At 45.0% G+C, this 20,404-nt stretch overlaps 1 protein-coding gene across 1 annotated transcript in view; it reads right to left on the minus strand.

Moving 5' to 3' along the window:
- Positions 1–827: 827 nt before the first annotated feature.
- Positions 828–20,404, minus strand: part of LOC122807146 (guanine nucleotide-binding protein G(i) subunit alpha-2-like) — a 692,973-nt gene continuing 673,396 nt past the window's right edge. The window contains exon 6 of the mRNA XM_044078159.1: positions 828–3,065. The gene's annotated coding sequence lies outside the window, so the exon portion shown is untranslated. The remainder of the gene's footprint in view (positions 3,066–20,404) is intronic.

Raw genomic sequence — 20,404 nt, forward strand, 5'->3', positions numbered from 1 at the left:
TGTTAAACTTACATTAACATGACAAAAGTAATACAAGAAAGAGTTACATTATTCAAACAGATACACACAAGCAAATAACCTGCATAAATATCAGCAGTTTTGTTTCTACACATCAGGCACACAGGCTTAAGAATAAAATCTGCAAAAGAATTATAATTTAGTAATGACTTCTAAAAAGCATCAGACAAAGTTGTAGCTGTACCTCTAAGCTGTTATGATTTACATGTAGTGCCATGATTTTTGCCCACAGATTTAGGCTTGCTAATCCAAGACTTACAAATGCTCCCCATAAAGGTAGGGCTACTTAAGGGAACATATTAAATACCTGAAGTAAGCCTACATGAAAACTCAGTAGCTGTAACTATACGAGTTGCAGTCACTGAAAACCAGCTACTACAAAAAATAAAAATGTTCTTTCTGACCCTTTTCTATGACTTAAGGCCACCACCACTATGATTTGTAATGTTCAAAGGTGGACAGGTACGTCCGTGTCATAACACAGTATAAAAAAACAGAAAGAACAGAGATTAATGACAGCACATAAGGACCTCTTGGTTTAAAAAATGCACTCATAAGGACCTCTCAAGTTACTATTGTGCCCGCATAGACCTCTTGGGTTACCTTGTCTGTGCAATTTACAATCTTCTGCATGTAATACTACTTAAAACAGATTACTTAAATCATCTACTATCTTCCTTGTACCAAACTGCACTATAATGGAATCCATGACAAAAAAGATAATATAGACAAAGGGTTGAAATTTCTGAAATTAAAAACTCAACAGGACTGATGCTAAGGGGTAAGGATAAAGAACTGTCACACACGGGTAATCTAATAGTTATTTTAATTTAGCCTTATGCAGCTAATTCAGTACATTTCAAAACTCAAGTAACACCCTAGAAAAGAGGTTCATTATACACACATATTAACACTGCCATTAAGTAAATTCCTATGACCCGGTCAGGCTGTACAACAAACCCCCATACATGGATGGGAGACAGGAAATTTACCCTGGGGATCACATCAGTCACCCTGCTAGACAGGGTCCAGGGAAGTAAATATTGTGGGAAGAAATAGCCAGGAAATTGTTATGGCTAGGCTTGTATAGGCCCTAGGGCCGCTGGTTAGTACCAACCTATGAACCTATATGAAAATAAATTCAGTTTACATGAAGTCTGCTTCCCTATACCTCCGATCACAAAAATGTCCCAGAGACTATTCCATGTATTCTTGAATATTCCTGACAACAAAAACTCTAGTCAAATCCAAATTAATCAGATATTAGACATACAATACAGACTTGCCTGGAAGTGAGAATTCTGACATAAATGACAGAATGAGGGTTACTAAAGGCCATTTTTGTCATTATTTTGTGATAGTTTACTTGGAAAGAATCAACTTTCTGGATGGATGGATGAAAGGTACAGGCAATCTATAAATTAAAGCTCACACCTCCTAAAAGGCAATACAAAAACCTCAGACATTTTCTGGATATGATAAGGGTTATAAAAATCTGATCAAAACTAAAAGCATGATCAGAACACCCAATAAACAAGAGTTTGGGCATACTGGAAGTATGTCAGTACTACATGGCAGGAATATGGTGGCTCTACAAAATTTCAATTTTAGGGTGCACCTAATAAGATTTAAAAACTTTTGAAAGATTTGTGACTGAAACGTGTGCAATAATGTCTCTCCTGAGACAGGCTAACCATTTTTAACATTAAATACCTCCTGACATTTCCTGCAAAATATTTCATTGCAAGTTATTCACATGGTGATCTGCAATTCCCACATCTTAACATGCACACTACAAATCAGTGTTGTGTGTCAAAAGGTTATATGGGAAGCTTTGATGGTTCTTCGGGATACTCGTATGCATGTACAGTTGTCCCCAACCAATTAAGTGTTTTGGACTATTTAACTTAACAGGATGGAATGCAAAACATCCACTCATGTTTTTTTTCATTTTATTAACTATGAAAATGACAAATTACAGTATACAGCAAACACGGTCTCTGTTCATTAATGGGGAAAGTTTACAAGGATGTTTACCCTAAGATTGCATGATTGGGAAGATTTGAACCTTCTTTCTGTGAGGCCTCATCATCTACAAATGATTCCATAAAAACTACCTAACAAACCAATTGTGCAAAAAAAAATGTTGGAAATGTTGTGGATAGTTTTAACTTATGGTCACAAAATGTACAAGTCTTTTAAAAACAGTTAAGAAGCAAAGTGATAGAAGCTGTTCAAAGTGTAATGAAAACTACCCATCTAAAAAGTTCTCCAGCAGCTGTACTATATTCTACTGTAGATTTTGTAGTTTTTTGGTTAATTTGATTTAAAAGTGAGGAATAGTCAACATTTCTGAACACTATTAATATTAATGAAACATATGTAAACATACAGATATCAAGGCACAAAATTTACTGCAGAAATGCCATTATCAGTAACAATATAACCATTTTACTTTACATTTTAAATAGGTTAGTGAAAACAGCTTTTGAAGCAAAGTAATTGAGCCATAATTTTTCTTAATTCTCAGAAAGGAATGTTATGCTGGCCTATGCAAAATGCAACACTACCAGGCGTGCGACAAGACACCGACAGTAGTAAGTCAGCAAATCTGCATTTTTCCACAAGGAATGCAACTAGATGTAAACATTCAGAAAGTGGGTTCTCTTGTTGAACTTGATTTAGAACGTTAAGTATTCAAACATTAAACATCCACATTAAAAAGAGGTTTAAAAAGTATGCAAAATGCATTAAAAATAGGTCCTTTTGACTGCTACAAAAGTAAAAATATTGTAATAATTACAATCTTTAGTCAACCACAAAAAAGTAAGGCATTTATAGGAAACCAAAACTTGTAGTCTTAACATAACCATTTTAAATAGTAGAACCATTGTTGGGAGATGAAGCTGTTCTCTGAAAGCTTGCAAGGCATTTAAGATATCAGTCTTTGATAATAAAAATACAATGGGAACATTAGAAGCTAAATTTGTTTCATAATGCAGTCCTTCCATCACAATCTTCCATTTACAGAATATGTTCAAGTAATCCTAAATGGGAAAAAAAAAAGTTATTATAGTCAAGAACACAAATAAGACATACTTTTTAATCACCCATGCACTCTTCATTAAAACATAATGACCAAGAGATTTTGAGATGGCAGCAAGCGGTATATCAAACATGTATACATGCATAAAATGAACGTAAGAAATCTATGATCTAAAGGAACCTATTAAAACATGGGATTTTCTGCAAGGAAGCAGTTTGCCTTCTTGAAACAGAAGTTACTAAAACAGAATTCACTGAAAACATACATTAACGAAAATCATTACAAGAATAGCTCTGTCTTGCACCACAGAGCAGGGAGGTTATGCAATATGTAACCCCTGCCCTGTACATAAGACATATTGCTGATCTGATTACATTTAAGGGGGATTCTGATTAATAGTTTAAGAATATTCCATTTGCATCAGGATTAATAAGACAAATTCTTAAAGGGCCTGTACAGGCCCTGACTACTTGTTTACAGTATCACAAAATCACTGAACTGAACACATTACAGTGGGAACAGCAAAGCTAGAAAAAGTACAGTTGTGTACATTTACCATAAATGTAGCTGTTAGAGTATATTCACTGTTGCAGTCATCACTTGTGGGTTATCCCTGCTGGGTAGCCCTTGGCTGACCCGAATACCAGAGTAAAAGATTTCTCTCCTGCGTCAGTTGCAAGTTGCCTGAGACTGACATCAGGTTGGCAGGGCTATAAAGAGAGGCAGCTGACGCCATTACATTAGTTTTTCTTGCCCCCAACCTATAGCAGCCCTGCCAAGAAGGCCTAAAGAGGGCCCACCTGGGGAGGGCCATAAGCTATGATGGAAATAAAGAGGGGGAAGATGGGAGGGAAACAGGATTGCAACAGTGAATACATTCGAGCATCTACATTTATGGTAAGTATACACAACTGTACTATGTTCTTAGTGTTTCACTGTTGCAGTCATCACTTGGGGGAAGATTCCCAAAGCTGAAAAAGGGTGGAAGGACGGAAGGGAAGGAGGTGTAGATTAGGCTTGCACTGCTTTAAGTGGAAGTCACAATGCCCTGAAGGACTGCTGAAACAAAGCCTGCTCTGGATTTGGAGAAAATAGCTAGTTGGTAGTGTTTTGTGAAGGTGTGAACTGATGTCCAGGTGGTAGCTTCTAAAATATTCTTGGTAGGAATACCCCAAAGGAAGGCAGTAGAAGTTGATGCTGCCCAAGTAGAATAGGTTCTGACTGATTTGGGAGGTATCTTCCCATGAAAGGAGTAGCAGAAATGGATGTAGTGTTATAACCATTTAGAAATGGTCTGCTTGGATCCAGGTTTCCCTCTGCCCCTGGGGTGAAGCTGACCAGCAGTTGGTCAGTTTTTCTGAAAGACTTGGTCCTATCCAGATAGTATCTAAGCTGTCTGTGCACATCTAAAGTATGAAGAATCCTTTCTGCCTATTTTGCGGGTTTGGAAAGAAGGTAGGGAGATGGATAGCCTGGTTAAGAGCCATGTCAGATACCACCTTAGGCATAAAGGAGGGGTTGGTTCTAAGACACCCTGTCTACATGGAAAATAATGAAAGGTTCAATGGTCATGAGAGCCTGAAGTTCAGAAACCCTCCTGGCTGAGGTTATGGCCAGCAGGAAGGCAGTCTTCCAAGAGAGGTGTTTCAGTTCTACTGAGGCAGCTGGTTCAAAAGGAGGTAAAGTCAGTTTTTCTAGGACAAAGTTCAGGTCCCATGCTGGAGTGGGTGGTCTTCTAGGTGGTCTGATGTGTGACACCCCTCTAAGGAATAGTTTTAACAGGGGATGTGAGAACAAAGGAAGCTCTGTTGGGGAATGAGCAGAGACAACTGAGGCATGAATTTTGACTAAATAATCCCTTCTGCACGAACTGTGCTAGGTAGTCCAGAACCAAAGTGCGAGTGGCATGGGTGTTGCTTTGACCCTTATTGTGGCACTAGGCAGTAAATCCCTTCCATTTTTCGGAATAGGATTTCTGGGTGTTGGGCCTCCTTAATGATATCCAGAACCTGTTTGCTCAAAGGTGGCCTGATATCCGCTTCTGGGGTATAAGCCATGCGGGACAGGCTGAGTGTTTGAAAATCTGGATGCAGTACTAACCCTTTTTCTTGGGTTAGCAGCTTTTCTGTGCGAGTTAGGCTCATGGGTAGTTCCCTGGTCAGGCTGAGTAAGGGATACCAGTGCTGCCTTGGCCAGTTTGGGGCAATGAGGATAGCCCTGGGACCTTCCTCTCTGATCTTTAGAAATACCCTTATAAATCAATCAGTGGCAAGGGAGGGAAGGCGTACACAAACAGGTTGCCCCAGTGAAAGGAGAGAGCTTCCACCTTCCAAGCTCATGGGTGGAACTCCCTGCAGAACCTGGTCAGCTGTCTGTTTTCTACTGTAGCAAAGTGGCCTACCTCCAGCATCCCCCAGGGGTGTATGATGCTGAGGAAGGTCTCCTTGTGTAGCTGCCACTCATGGGGTTCAGGACTACTCTGCTGACGTGGTCTGCCAGGGTGTTGTGTTCCCCCTGGAATGTACTGGGCTATCAGATGTAGTCCCATATTGAGGCCATCTGCCAGATAAGCACAGCTAGTGGACAAAGGGGGTAGGAGTGTGTTCCCCCCTGTTTGCTGATGTACAACATGACTGTGGTGTCTATTTTGATCAATAGAACTCCTGCCTTGAGGTGGTCCCTGAAAGCTATAAGAGCCCTGTGCACCACAAGCATTTCCTTCAGGGTGATATAGAGGGTTAGATCTCTCCCTGGTCCCAGGCACCCTGAGTGCACATGTCTCCTAGGTGAGCCCCTGGGCTGTGTCTGAGGCATCGGTGGCAATTGTCTGGCCTTGGGGAAGGGTGATAAAGGGTAGACTCCTGTTCAGGGTACAGATTTCTGCCCACCATAAGAGTTCCTTCCTTAAGCAAGGGATCAGAGGTAGCTGGTGCTCCACTGACTGTTGGCACCATAGGTTTTTGAGGTATCACTGTAGTTTTCTCATGTGGAGCCTGGCTATAGGCAGCAACAGGATGCCATGCACCAGAGTGCTTGCAGAAATGTCCTTGCTGTGAGGTATGTTCTGCGAGCTAGCTGAGAAAAGTATCGGGGGAGAAAGCTCTTTGGGTAGAGGTGTCCAGGAGAGCTCCTAAGAAGGTAATCGGTCTTGTGGGTTGGAATTGAGATTCTCTCCAGTTGACAGTAAATCCCAGAGGTTAGGATGGTTTGCACAAAAGTGAGATCCTGTAAGAGTTTCCCCTTGGTGTCCGCCGGGATGAGACAGTTGTCCAGATAGGGGTAGATCTGTATGTTTTGCTGCCTGCAAAGGCAATAAAAGGAACCAGGCACTTGGTGAAGACTCTGGGAGCAGCAGACAAGTCAAAGGGCAGAGCAGAGAACTGAAAGTGCTCTGAGCTTGCTCTGAAGCATAGGAAACTCCTGCAGGACTCCCTTATGGGGATATGGAGGTGGGCATCTTTCAGATCTAGTGTCACTAGCCAAGCATTTGGTGTCAGTATTGGCAAGAGCTTTTGAAGGGTTAGCATTTTGAAATTTGGCACTAGGAGGGACGGATTTAATGTGGATATGTCTAGAATAGGGTGCCAGGTGCCCTCTTTTCTGGGTACTAGGAACAACCTTGAATAAAAAGCTTTTCCTCTTTGGTCCTCTGGCACTGGCTCAACGGCTCCTTGAACACAGGGTTTTTGAATATGGCGGATGGCCTCTGTCCCCTGATTTGTTGGTATGTCTGGAAACCCTGAGAATCTGGGGTTCTCTATGAGAGAAAAATTTGTACCCTTGGGAAATTGGACCCACTGATCTGTTGTGATTGCTTGCCACTTGCTTAAGAAAAGGGAAAGCTTTCCTCCTAGCCTGTGGGGGGGGGGGGGGAGTCACTGGGAGTCCTTAGGGTAGGAAGTGGACTTAGAACTCTTTTGTCTAGGTGTAGAAGAGGTCCACCGTCTAGGCCTCTGTTGGCTTTACTGCTGTTGCCTGGGGGACCCATCTCTGCGTCCTTTCCTTTTCACAGCTTTTGCTTGGGCAGGAAAGGACCAGTGTTTGGTAGGAAAGTTCCTGCTGAATCTAGGTGGTTGCATCTGCAGAAGTCTTTGACCATCTGCATACACTTGTCCTTGTCTTCTATTTTCTTAATTACTTCCTCTGCCTTAGGGCTGAAAAAGAAGTTATGTACCTACTACAACGTTCTATGTTAGTTGTCTCCTCTCACCTTCTTTCTTGCTGGTTGGGTTTGGAGCTGAGCCTCGGCTCCGACTCGGCCATCTTCTAAAGCTCAAGTGCTACATACTGGCTCGAGGCCTCCCCATATCCCATGATGCCTGGCGCTAGAAACCCAGATCTCGTTTGGCAAGACTAACAGCAGACAAAATAATGAAGGAATCTTATCCTATCATACATAAGCCCAACTATAGAGACTACTAGGTAGAGTGGGATAGCCAGAGAAGACTCGGCCAGTGTAAATCCAGAGAGAAACTCTTCTCGGTCTAGTAGGATAGGGGGATGGAGGGTGGGACGCAAGAAAGAAGGCGAGAGGAGACAACTAACATGGAACGTTATGGTAGGTACATAACTTATTTATGTTAAGTTGTCTATCTCACCTTCATTCTTGCTGGTTGGGACAGCGTCCCTAGCACCTAATATCCTGGGTGGCTCAGTGGAACAGACTCTTCAGAACAGTGGAACCAAAATCAGCTCTGCTCCTGGAAACCACGTCCAACTTATAATGCGAGATGAAAGTATGAGGATTTGCCCACGTGGCCGCTGCACATATAAATTCCATGGGCAACTTGGCTTGAAACGCAACTGAAGTGACTAATGCTCTGGTGGAGTGGCCTTTAGGTTTAACAGGCAATTCTTTATTTCTCAGCTGACAGATAAAGGTTATGATAGAAGTCAGCCACCTAGATAAAGTTACTTTTGATACTGGTAGGCCTTGTTTGCCCTCTGCATAAGAGAGGAAAAGCTGATCCTATTTTCTGAAGTCTTTAGTCCTATGCAAATAAAAGCGCAGTTGCCTGTGAACATCTAATTGATCTAACTTATATTCTCCCCTGTTGGAATGGTTGGGAAAAAATACAGGAAGGTCAATGGACTGGTTCAAGTTATTCTCAGAAGAGACCTTAGGAAGGAAGGAAGGATTAGTCCTAAGAGCAACCCTGACTTTGTGGAACACTAGGTACGGGGGACAGATACAAAGAGCCTGCAGTTCAGAAACTCTTCTCGCTGAAGTAATTGCTACCAGAAAAAGTGTTTTCCAAGATAAAAACTTCAAAGAACAGGAAGCTGCAGGTTCGAAGGGGGGAAAAATTAGAGAGGCTAGAATCAAATTCAGATCCCATGGGGGTGGAGGATCTCTAACCGGGGGCCTGAGCAGAGTGGTTCCTCTGAGGAAGGCCTTACAAAGCTTATGAGACATTATACTACTTTCTGAAAGGCCAATGTGAAAATTTGAAATTGCGGCTAACTGCACTCTAATTGTAGCAGAAGCTGAGCCAGTATGAAAGAGCTCCACAAGAAATTCCAGGATGTGGTGAACAGGGGCTGAAAAGGGGTCTATATTCTTAGCCTCTGCCCAGGAAGAAAAACGTTTCCACTTACTAGCCTAAGTTTTTCTAGTGGCAGACTTGTGCGATGATAAAATGATTTCATGGACCGATTGGGAGATATCAGGAAGCCTGGCTAGGGTTGGAAGTGGAGCAACCAAGCCCTGAGCTTGAGAGATTGCAGGGAATGATGCAGCCCGCCCGATTGATGGATGAGGAGGTCTGGAGCTGGGTCCAGAGTCCAAGGCTGCTCGATAAGATAATGATGAAGGAACGGAAAACATATTTGTCGAGGCCAGTACGAGCAATGAGGATCATTCTGCAACCCAATACGGTAGCTTTCTGTATCAGCTTGGGAATTAGGGGAAAAGGAGGGAATGCATACAGAAGTCCCTGAGGCCAATCGTGGACTAGAGTATCTCTGGGGGAATGCTCTGGATGTGGTAGGAGAGAGAAGAAGTTGCTGCACTTGCTGTTGAAGGGGGTGGCAAAGAAGTCGCAGCAAGGTTACTCCCATTTGCGGAAGATTTGGTCCGCTACTACTTGATTCAGAGACCACTTGTGAGGCATGAGAATAGATCTGCTCAGCCTGTCTGCTAGGACGTTGGATTTCCCAGGGATATGCGTTGCGGTCAGAAACCATTGAGAAGAGATCGCCCACTGCCAGAGTCTGAGTGCTTCTTGACATATTACCTGGTTCCACCCTGCTTGTTGATGTACCAACACAACTGACATTATCCGTTTGAATTGCAATTGTCCCGGTAGGAAGAGTCTCCTGAAGAGCTTGCAATGCCAAAAGCATGGCCCTCATCTCCAAGACGTTTATGTGCAGATGGTACTCGAGGTTGCCAGGTACCCTGGACTGTTCTGCTCTGATAATGTCCCCCCACCCGATCAGGGAGGCATCCGTGGTCACCGTAGCAATTGGAGGGGGAAGTACAAATTGTCTGCCCAGGGGCACTGATGAAGAGACCATCCACCACGCAAGGTGCTTTTTGCATGTTTCTGTGATGATAATCATGTGAGACATGGGAAGCTGCTGAAATGACCATTGGGTGAAAAGAAGCCACTGGAGGATCCTCATGTGAAAACATGCCAGAGGGACGAGTATGATTGCTGCTGCCATGAGACCCAGGGTTTGAAGGACGAACCTGGCTTGAATTCTCTTACATTGTAACAAGACCTGGACATGCCGTCGAATGACTAACACCCTGTCTGATGGAAGGCTGGTTGACCTGTCTTTTGTATTTAAGTTTACGCCTATAAAGATGATAGACTGACAAGGCGACAAAGCAGATTTTTTGAAATTTATAGTGATACCTAGTCTGGAGAATGTCTGGATAGTATAGTCTCTGGCTTGCAGAAGGTGATACCTGGTGGTAGCAGTGAGGAGCCAGTCATCTAGATACGGAAACACCTGGAATCCTTGCAGTCTCAGGTGAGTGGTAACTACTACCATACATTTGGTGAACACCCTGTGGGCTGTGGTGAGACCAAAGGGCAGAGCTCTGAACTGATAATGGTGGTCTCCCAGCCAGAAGCGCAGGAATCTTCTGGAGCGCCTGTCCATTTTGATGTGGTAGTACGCATCCTGAAGATCTATGGAGCACATCCAATTGTCCTGACCCAGGAAAGGTAAAATGGACTGTAGCGTGACCATCCGAAACTTCGTTCTTTATACACACCTGTTTAGTCTGCTGAGATCCAAAATGGGTCTCCAGTCCCCTGATTTTTTTGGTACCAAAAAGAACTTTGAGTAAATTCCAGATCCTTGCTGGTCTGCTGGGACTTGCTGGATGGCCCTTTTTCTTAGCAGTTTTGAAACTTCCTGAACTGCTTGATCCCTTAGATTGGGTGTAACATCTGGAAGGGACTTGTTCGACAATAAAGGAGCGTGAACAAAGGGAATTCTGTAGCCTCCAGATATAACTGACTGTACCCATTTGTCTTGTGTTATGTCTTGCCAGGCTCTTGGGTACAGCAATAATTTTCCCCCGACCGCCTCCAGAGGTGAGCAGCCAGGCAACCCTTCAGGGATGCTGGAAGGGCTAGTCAGAGAAAGATTCTCTGCTGCCCTGGTTTTGCGGACCCCCTCTGCCATGAGGGCGGCATCTGTTATTGTTCCCTCCTCTGCCCCTGGAGGGAAACTCACCACGTGTGTCCGGCAAGGCTCCCTGGGATTTCCAGAACCACATCTTTCCACTCTTCTGACCCTTGGGATATAGTCTGGAAGGAGTGGAAAAACGGACTCCTATGGCAGAGAGTCTTGCCTTCCTGCTCATACCTGGTAAGGGTATCCTTCACCTGCGATCCAAAGAGAGGAGAACCATCAAAAGGGGTGTTGGTGAAAGACTCTCTGAAAGGTTCTGCAAAAGTTATATCCGCATCCAAACATGCCTCCCTTAGGGCCACGCCTGTGCCTCTACTCGCCCCATCGGCTGCATACGAAATGAGCCTCATGGAGGAGTTTACCACTGAATTAAGAGTCGCCAGCTGGGAGGCTACCTTAGCCTGGGCCCCCTCAGCTGATGGATCTTGGAGGGTATCTCCAAGCTCTTTCAGGAGATCCCTCTGAAGACGGGTAAAGTGGCACAGGTAATTCAGGGTCCGCATAGAAAAAGTCGTTGAAGAGAACATCCGCTTCCCATATCTGTCCATAGTCCTGGACTCCTTGTTAGGGGGATGGACAGATGAAGTTTCAGCCAACTCTTTCTTTGTGGCCGCCGCTACCACCATGGCATCAACGGGGACACCTTTGGTCAAAAACTGTTTGTCCTGCGGTGCAGTAATGAATTTGGCAGGTCTTCTAGGGGTCGGTTCCACTGTCTGGAGCCGTCCACGCCTTCCGAGCCACCACAGACATCAGTGGGTCGAAAGGCGGAGACACCCAGGAGGTGGAAGGTCGGGGTCCAAACGCATCCAGGAATACAGACTCATCCTCGGAAGGGCTTAGGGCAGTCCAGTTCCCCCTCTGCCTAAGCATCTCAAGGATGTCTGAGAAGGAGACCTTCAGAGGGGGATCTTGGGGACCCTTCCGACTCCTCTAAGTCGGTATCCGATGTGACAGACTCGGGGGAGTCAACATGCTTCCTCTTGCATTTCCTCTTGCGAGGTGGCTCCTCTGAATGGTCAGGGGAGGCCTCGGAAGAGGAGGATACACCCAAAGGGGTGCCCTGGAGCGCTGGATCCCCACGCTTGGGGTCTGGAAGAGGGGCAGAGGCAGACACAGGCACCCTAGGGGGAGGAGCCAATGGGGTCGATCGTGGGACTGACTCTGGGCCAGTACACTCATCACCTCGAAGGTGTCCCTGCCTGGTGCAGAGATGGCTCCAGTTCCGAAGAAACCAGAACCCCTCCCCGTACCAAGGGGGACTGCATCAAGGCAGATGTGGGAGCAGAGGTCAACTGAGCCGAAGCGCCGAGGGGGAGAGTGGGGTTGGACAAGGGTCCGAAGAACGTGTTGGAGCCGACAGGGAGGGAGGAACATCGGTTCCAGCCGGAGCCGAGATGGATGGTATGGCTTCACCCAACGATGGCTCCGAACTGGGAACCGAAGGTTTAGGTGGCCTAGAAGATTTCACGGGCTGAGCCTTCGCTGGTGAATCTTGGGGTTTAAGCAGACCCCTCAAGATCAATTTGTTTTTGCTCTCCTGCAGGACTCGGACTGAATGCATGGCAAATCGAGCAAGAGTCCAGCAGGTGCACGGTGCCCAGACAATAAACACAAGAAGTGTGACCATCTGTCAGAGACATCTTCCGACAGCATGAGTCACACTTCTGGAATCTGGACGGCTTAGGATCCTTGGACATCCTGAACGAAGAAAAAACAAGGAAAAACACACACACCAAAGGGTTAAGGTAACTAACCACAATAAAAATACACTACAGTTACCAGAACCAACTACACTACAACAACTATAATTAACTATAGCTAACAGTAATAAAGGAATTTTTTTTTTTTTTTTAAGGGAGAACAAAGGTTATCCTCCACCTTAAATTGAAACCTTTTAGAGGTAAGGTTATCCTCTTACTTAAATGGAAAACCTTAAGAGGAAAGAGAAAAGGGGGGAGGGAGAACTCTAAATAAAAACGAGTTTGAGGGGAAGAGACGGATTCAGACACGAACACAACTACAATACCAAGGATACATCTAAACGAGCATTTCTATTCTAAAAACCAACTAGTTTTATGACAGAAAGGATACAATATAAAAGTTTTATACGATCTCAGCCAGTAGAGCAACCTCGCAGAAGAAGCGGCACACGAGATCTGGGTTTCTAGCACCAGGCATCATGAGATATGGGGAGGCCTCAAGCCAGTATGTAGCTCTCGAGCTTTAGAAGATGGCCGAGTCGGAGCAGAGGATCAGCTCCGAACCCAACCAGCAAGAATGAAGGCGAGATAGACAACTTATCAATTGTTCCCTATCCAAGGGGGCATCCAGAAGTTTTGATTTAACCTAGACAGGCAAAGGTTGTTCTCTCAACAATGCATTCCTTCTAATTACTGATCCGGAAACTGCAGCCATGCTAGAGGCTTCCAAAGCATCAAATCCGAAATGCAGGGAATGCTTGGCTACTTGAGAGCTGGAGTGAATCAAATCTCCTAGCTCTCTGGCAGTAGAACTCTCTGGTAAGGCTGAAATTGTCTGCTTCAATAACTCCAGTGTGTTCTGCTGAAATTTAAGCATATGCAATTAGCAATTATAGGTTCATAGGTTCATACTAGGCTATCTGCCCGAGGGCATTTATAAGCCTAGGCCATAGTTTTGTGGCTTACGCCACCCCTTTTGTATGGGGAACTATACCCATTATTTTGCTGTGCCTCTGTCTAGCAGTGACACTGAGGTAATCCCTGGAGTATATCTGCGATCTCCCATCCATTGGTCAAGATTTCTCTTGAACAAGGCCAGCGAAGTGCTCTGCCTCACATATACCGGGATTTTGTTCCACAGCATAGGGAGTCTTTGGGTGATGAATCTATCCCTCCAGCACGTCCTATTAATAGCCGTGTCGAGGTTTAAGTCTCCCGCCCTTGTGGCTCTGATGGATCTAGATTTTTGAGGTGAAGCATATTCATCAAATCTGGGTTAGACATGGCCTTGTATGTCAGGCAAAGGTCACCTCTGAGCAAGCGGTAAGCGACTGAATAGAGCTGGAGTTCTTTCAGTCGGGCAGCATAGGACAGATTTTTGAGACCCTTTATCCTTTTGGTGAGGAATTTTTGTGGCCTCTCCAGCTGCTGCAAGTGTCGGGTCAGATACATTCCGAATGGGGCATTGTACTCAATCATTGGTCTGATGAGTGATGAGTATACGGAGACTATGACCTCCCTTGATCTAGATGTGAATCCCTTCATGATAAGGTGGGCAATGTAGAAGGTCTTCCTAACTACTTTAGCTACATGGGTGTCGAATGACAGGCTACTGTTAATCTGGGTCCCCAGGTCCCTGATAACTTCTTCTGTGCTCAGAGGATTACCACTTATATGGTAGCTAGGGTAACCTTGTTTTTCCCGAAGGGTATGACTATGCATTTTGGCATTTAACTTTAGGCCATGGCTCTGGCACCAGTCATCCGTTTCTGTGAGACCCTTCTGAAGGATATCTGTGTCAGATGTGTTTTCGACGGGCCCAGTTTGCAGTCATCTGCAAACTTTGTCAGCCATAACCCTCCTGTGTTTGCTTGTACTTGAAAAGTAGATGCCAAACAAGAGTGGGCCCAGGACTGAGCCCTGTGGGACACCACTTGTGACAGGCTTTGAGTCTGACATGGCGCCAGCAACTCTGACCCTGTGGGTTCTGTCACTCAGCCAGTTTGCAACCCATCTTGTGATGTATGGGTTAACATTTAAGCTGATGAGTTTTTCAATGATACCAGAGTGGGGTATTGTGTCGAAGGCCTTCGCCAGATCAAGGTAGGCTGTATGGACTGCCTTTCCCTCATCAATGGCTTTGGTGACTGTTTCGAAAAAGTCAACCAAGTTTAAAAGGCATGATCTGCTTTTGAGAGCTCTAATGGCTAGGGTAGCTGAATTGTAGACCTTTTTACCCCCATCAGTCCAAGGCTCTGCTTTCCTTTTCAATAGGTATTGGATTTTTTTTAAGCAACTGGCTCTAGCCCCCCTTGGGTCCCTGAGTAATGACCTCTGGGGTCAGCTGTAGGGTTCTTGAACAAATACTTATGGATATCTGGCAACCCGTAATAGCTATCAGGCTTTCTGGGAGCGGAGGCAGTGCATCAGGGGTGAATCCAGACTCCAGGAAGACATCCTCCACCACATCCAGAATGGGAGGAATGGCTAAGGGTTTGTGTTGTAGCACGTCCAGGAACTCTCTCAAATCTCTTTTTTGATTGGGGGTAGTCCTGAGCCTCCCAATGGAAATGTTCTCTGAGAGTGTTTAAGGTCTCCCCAAATGAGAGGTCCTCAGGAGGGGATGCAGAAGGAACTGATTCCTCAGCATCTGAATCCTCAAAGGCTGTCAGGGGCTGTTGTTCAGTGCCTGAATCCAGAAATTCAGAGTCCTCAGACGTTGGCTCCGAGACCACTTCTGGAGAAATGTCCCTTTTTCTTTTGGCTGGGGTAGCCTCAGCAGTCTGGTTACCCCCAACGAGAAAGATTAAATCCTCAGCCATCCTAAGTAAATGCTGAGACTGAGCAGGTTGAGTGGTATGCAGCTGCTGACTCGGCACAGAGGAAGGGTATTTTCTAAGAGTGGTCTTGCTCTTAGGCCTCAGTGATTCAATGGGCCTAGGTATGGTTTAGGCTGGTGGCGTGGCCATCGTTTTTTGTCTGGTGTCGGTCATCCGAAAGGCCTCCTTGGAAGCCAATGCCTGCAAAACAGCTCCAGACCCAACCGTGGGGCTGGTAACCAACAATTCAGAAGGAGAAGCCTGATCCAGCAGTATAATGGACTACAAAAGGGTCACGGTAGAGGCCTACGATGGCTCTACAGCTGTCGTCAGGGGCTGCGTATGCGCCTGAGTTCTGCTGTGCTAGTGGACAGTAGGCTGGCTGACTTCAGGTTTGAATTGTATGTAGGCCTAACTGACTTCAGGTTTGAATTGTATGTAGGCCTAACCTTCTGCGGTCTCTCTCCTTTTCTTTTCTCTTTTTAGGAATTTCCACGGTAGACTAACCGACTGATGCCATTTCGCAGTGGTTTAACTACTCTCCCTGAAATGCATGGCTACATAATCAGCTCTTCTATGGATGGTCCTAGCGTTAAATAAGGCACAGGACAGACACCCAGGCACATTGTGGTCTGGGCATAAACAAGTTACACACACATTATGAATATCTCATTGTGGTATTTGTTTTCCACAGCGGAGACAGTTATTTACTTTCTCGGAGATCGGTTAAGTGCAGGGCACTTGGTTTTAGTAGTTTTCTCCCTCACTCTGGCAATGGCCGATTGAAGCACTCACAAACTGCTTCTGCTTCGGGCTCCACGGCAAGAAAGACTGATGTAATGGCATTGGCTGCCTCTCTCTATATCAACGTCAGTCTCAGGTGACCTGCAGCCGAAGCAGGAGGGAAATCCTTTACTCTGGTATTCGGGCCGGCCGAGGGCTACCAGGCAGGGATAACCCACAAGTGATGACTGCAACAGTTAAACACGAAAAAAGTACAGTTGTGTACCTACCATAAATGTAGATGTTAGAGTGTATTCACTGTTGCAGTCATTACACTTGGGTTATCCTGCTGGAAGGATACCCGCAGTCGGCCTGAATTCCAAAGTCCTGGTCCGGCGTTGGTTGCTGTTGCCTCTTCCCTGACGTCAGTGCGCCAGGGGTATGTAAGATGCAGCAGATGCCATTTTCTTCAGTTTTTCTTGGCCCAGATGTCAGGTGCCCCCAAGAAGGTAGGCAATACATATTGCTCATAAACACATAGACTAAAATAAACAATACCTTCATCTACAAGCAAATACACAAGTCCCAGCAAAGAAAGGGGGATGGAGGGTGGGTAACCTGGACTACAACAGTGAATACACCAACATCTACATTTATGGTAGGTACACAACTGTACTATGTTCGTGTTTCACTGTTGCAGTCATTACACTTGGGTTGAATTCCAAAGCTGAGGTAGGGTGGCTGGGTCTAAATAGGATTAGGAGTGGCTATGAGGCCTTGCAGAACTGCAGTGGCAAAGCCTGTTCTGGATTTAGAGTAAAGAGGTAAGTGATAATGCTTGGTAAAAGTGTGCACTGAACTCCAAGTTGCAGCCTCCAAAATTGCCTTGGCTGGTACTCCTCTGAGAAAGGCTGCTGCCCTGGTAGAATGTGGCCTAATATTCTTAGGCACTGATTTGCCATGCTGTGCATAGCAGAAACGAATGCAGTGTCCTATCCATTTTGAAATAGTCTGCTTTGAAATGGCCTTTCCTTGTGATCCTGCAGCATATGCTACAAACAGATGCTCAGTTTTTCTGAAAGCTTTTGTTTTGTCCAAGTAGAAGCGTAGCTGCCTGTGTATGTACAAAGAGTGCAGAAGTCTCTCCCCTTTATTGTGGGGATTTGGATAAAATGTTGGCAAATGAATGGGTTGGTTAAGAGCCACACTGGATACTACCTTTAGCATAAATGTTGGGTTTGTCCTTAGAGAAACCCTGTCCGGATGGAAAATGATAAAAGGTTACACTGCCATTAATGCCTGCAACTCTGAGACTCTTCTTGCTGAAGTTATTGCTAGGAGCAGAGCAGTTTTCCATAAGAATGTTATATCGGCTGTATTGGCTGGCTCAAAGGGAGGCAGCGTGAGCTTTTTCAAGACAAAGTTGAGGTCCCATATAGGTACTGGTGCTCTCCTTGGGGGTCTTATGTTTTTTGCCCCTCTGAGGTACTGTCTTAGCAGTGGATGTGAGAAAATAGGAGGTTCCGTATCGTAATGAGCTGAAATGGCAGAGGCATGGATCTTAATTGATGAGAAGGAGAGGCCTTTGTCCAGCATCTCAGTTAGGTATTGTAAAATGTCAGGAATATTTGGAACAAGTGGTTCAAGTCCCTGTGCCTGGTTCCAAGCACAAAATCTCTTTCATTTTTCTGCATAAGATTTCCTGGTGCTGGGCCTCCTGGCTTCCAAATGACATCCATAACAGCTTTACAGAGAGGTGTGTTCTGAGTGGCTAAATTATTTGCCATGCAGCCAGATTTAAGGTTCTGAGATGGCTGTGCAGGATCTGATTGTTTTGTTGAGTCAGAAGATGAGGAATTTGAGGTAAAGTCCAGGCTGGGCCTTGATACAAGCTCTTTAGGATTGGGTACCAGTGCTGGCGTGGCCAGTCTCGGGCAATCAGAATAATTTTTGGCTTCTCTTGTCTGACTTTTAGGAGTACATTGGGGAGGAGAGGCAGTGGTGGAAAGGCATAAACTGTTAGGGTTTTCCAACTGAATGATAGGGCATCCACTTTCCATGCTTGTGAGTGATAAGTCCTTGTGCAGAATCTCTGTAGTTGGTAGTTGTGAGGGGAGGCAAAAAGATCTATGTCTGGGCATCCCCATTTCCTTATCATGCTGCAGACCTGTGGATCTAATTTCCACTCGTGAGGGTCCATGAGGTTTCTGCTTAGTCTGCCAGAGTATTTTTCTCTCCTGGCAGGAATTGTGCCTGCAGATGTACTTGATAGGTCAGAGCTGTGTTCCACAAAATCATGGCTTGCCTGCAGAGGGGGTAGGAATGTGTGCCCCCTTGATTGTTTATGTACCACATAACTGAGTATTGTCTGTCTTTAGCAATAGTTGTCCTGGATGTAGTAGATCATTGAAGGCTGTCAGGGCATTCTGTACAGCTAGCATCTCTTTTTGATTGATATGAAGATGCATTTGGTCCGTGGGCTACGTGCCCTGAATACATTTTCCTGCCATGTGTCCCCCAGGCATAATCCGATGCATCTGTTGTTAGTGTCTGCCTGGCTGTGGGTAAAGTGAAAGGCTGTCCCTTGTTGTGGTGACAGGCCAGTGTCCACCATCGAAACTCCTGTTGCAGGCAGGGAATAAGAGTTATTATTGTTTACAGGCTGTGGCAATGTTGAGTCCAAACACTTTTTAGATACCATTGAAGCTTCTTCATATGCAGTCTTGCATATGGAATTAGCAGTATGCAGGATGCCATGAAGCCCAAAGCCTGCAGAATTTTTCTTACAGGTAGCTGGGTCTTTATTGCCATCATTTGAAAGTAATGAGTCAGTTGCCTTTGCTTGTCTGGCGTGAGATAAGCCATCTGGGCAGTTGTATTTAAGCTTGCACCCAGGAATATTATCTCTTGAGAGGGCACTAGTTTTGATTTCTTTTTGTTTACTGTGTACCCTACGCAAATTAGTAATCTTTTTACAAATGCCAGATGCTTTAGCAAAACGTCCTTGCTCTGTGCTTGTATAAGGCTGTCGTCCAAGTAGGGATATATTTGAATTCCTTTTTGTCTGCAAAATGCAATTACTGGTGCCAGGCATTTTGTGAAGACCCTGGGCGCAGTAGATAAGCCACAGGGCAGTGCAGAGAATTGGTAATGCATTGAGCCAGCTATGAATTTGGGGTATTTTCTGCAAGATTGTCTGATTGGGACATGCAGGTATGCCTCTTTGAGGTCCAAAGTAACTAGCCAAGCCTTCTTGCCCAGCATGGGTAGAAGTTGCTGCAGTGTCAACATTTTGAATTTTGGAACGTCCAGGAAAGTATTTAGAATAGACAGGTCCAGTATTGGTCTCCAGGCTTTGTCCTTTCTGGGTACCAAGAAAAGTCTTGAGTAAAATCCTTGCCCCTGCTCTTGCTGTGGTACTTTTTGAATAGCCCTCATGTCCATGAGCAGAAATTTGTTTTTGTGCCTCTGTCCATTGATTGTGTGGCATGTCTGGCATACTTTTTGACCTTGGTAGGGTGTGAAAGTGGAACCTGTAACCCTGAGAAACAATATTCGGTACCCATTTGTCCTGGGTGATCATGTGCCAGTTTTGTGAGAAAAGTGCTAGTTTTCCCCCTAAGGATGCTGCCAAAAGGTAAGTGCTTGGCATTTGTAGTGGAAAGTCATTGGGACTGTTTCCTATAAGATTATGATTTGTCTTCTCCGCCTTTGGGGGCTGAAGTACCCCATTGCTTAGGTCTGTATGAGCCTTGGGGCTGAGATCTGTCTCTTGGGCGTCTGTATCTGCCTCTTTGTGGCCTGTCTGACACTGGAAAGGACCAATTTTTAAAAGGCCAGTTCCTGCTAAAGCTAGGTGGCTGAACCTGTAAGAAATCCTTTACTGTCTGCATTGATTTTGCGTTATCCTCCATTTTCTTTAACACCTCTTCTGCCTTAATACCAAACAACGTATCATGCTGTAATGGAGCATCCAATAATTTTGCTTTAACATGATCAGGTAAACTCTGTTCTTTTAACTAAGCATGCCTTTGAATGACAGAACCTGTAGCTGCAGCTCTGCAAGATGCCTCTAATGAATCAAAACCATATTGCAAAGTATGCTTTCCCACTTGTTCAGCTGCATGCAATAAATCCTGCATTTCCTTGTTCTCAGGACATTCAGAGCTTGTAAGCATTTTCTGTTTTAGCAAAGACATCAGGTGTTGTTGATATTTAAGCATGTGAAACTGGCAGTTTAAAGCCCTTACAGCTAAAGTAGCAGAGGTGTAAACTTTTTTCCCCCATCTGTCCAGTGCTCTAGAATCCCTATCAGAGGGAACAGGGTTTTTGCAGTGGAAGCCTTGACCCCTTTGGGACCCTGAGAAATAGTTTCTGGATCAGCAGCAGGGTTTTTATAAAGAAATGTATGAGAATCGGGAACCCTGTAGTACCTGTCTGGC

The sequence above is a fragment of the Protopterus annectens genome, chromosome 7.part0 (assembly GCF_019279795.1).
Source record: "Protopterus annectens isolate FY-2018-M chromosome 7.part0, PAN1.0, whole genome shotgun sequence".
NCBI classification, from domain to species: Eukaryota; Metazoa; Chordata; order Ceratodontiformes; family Protopteridae; genus Protopterus; species Protopterus annectens.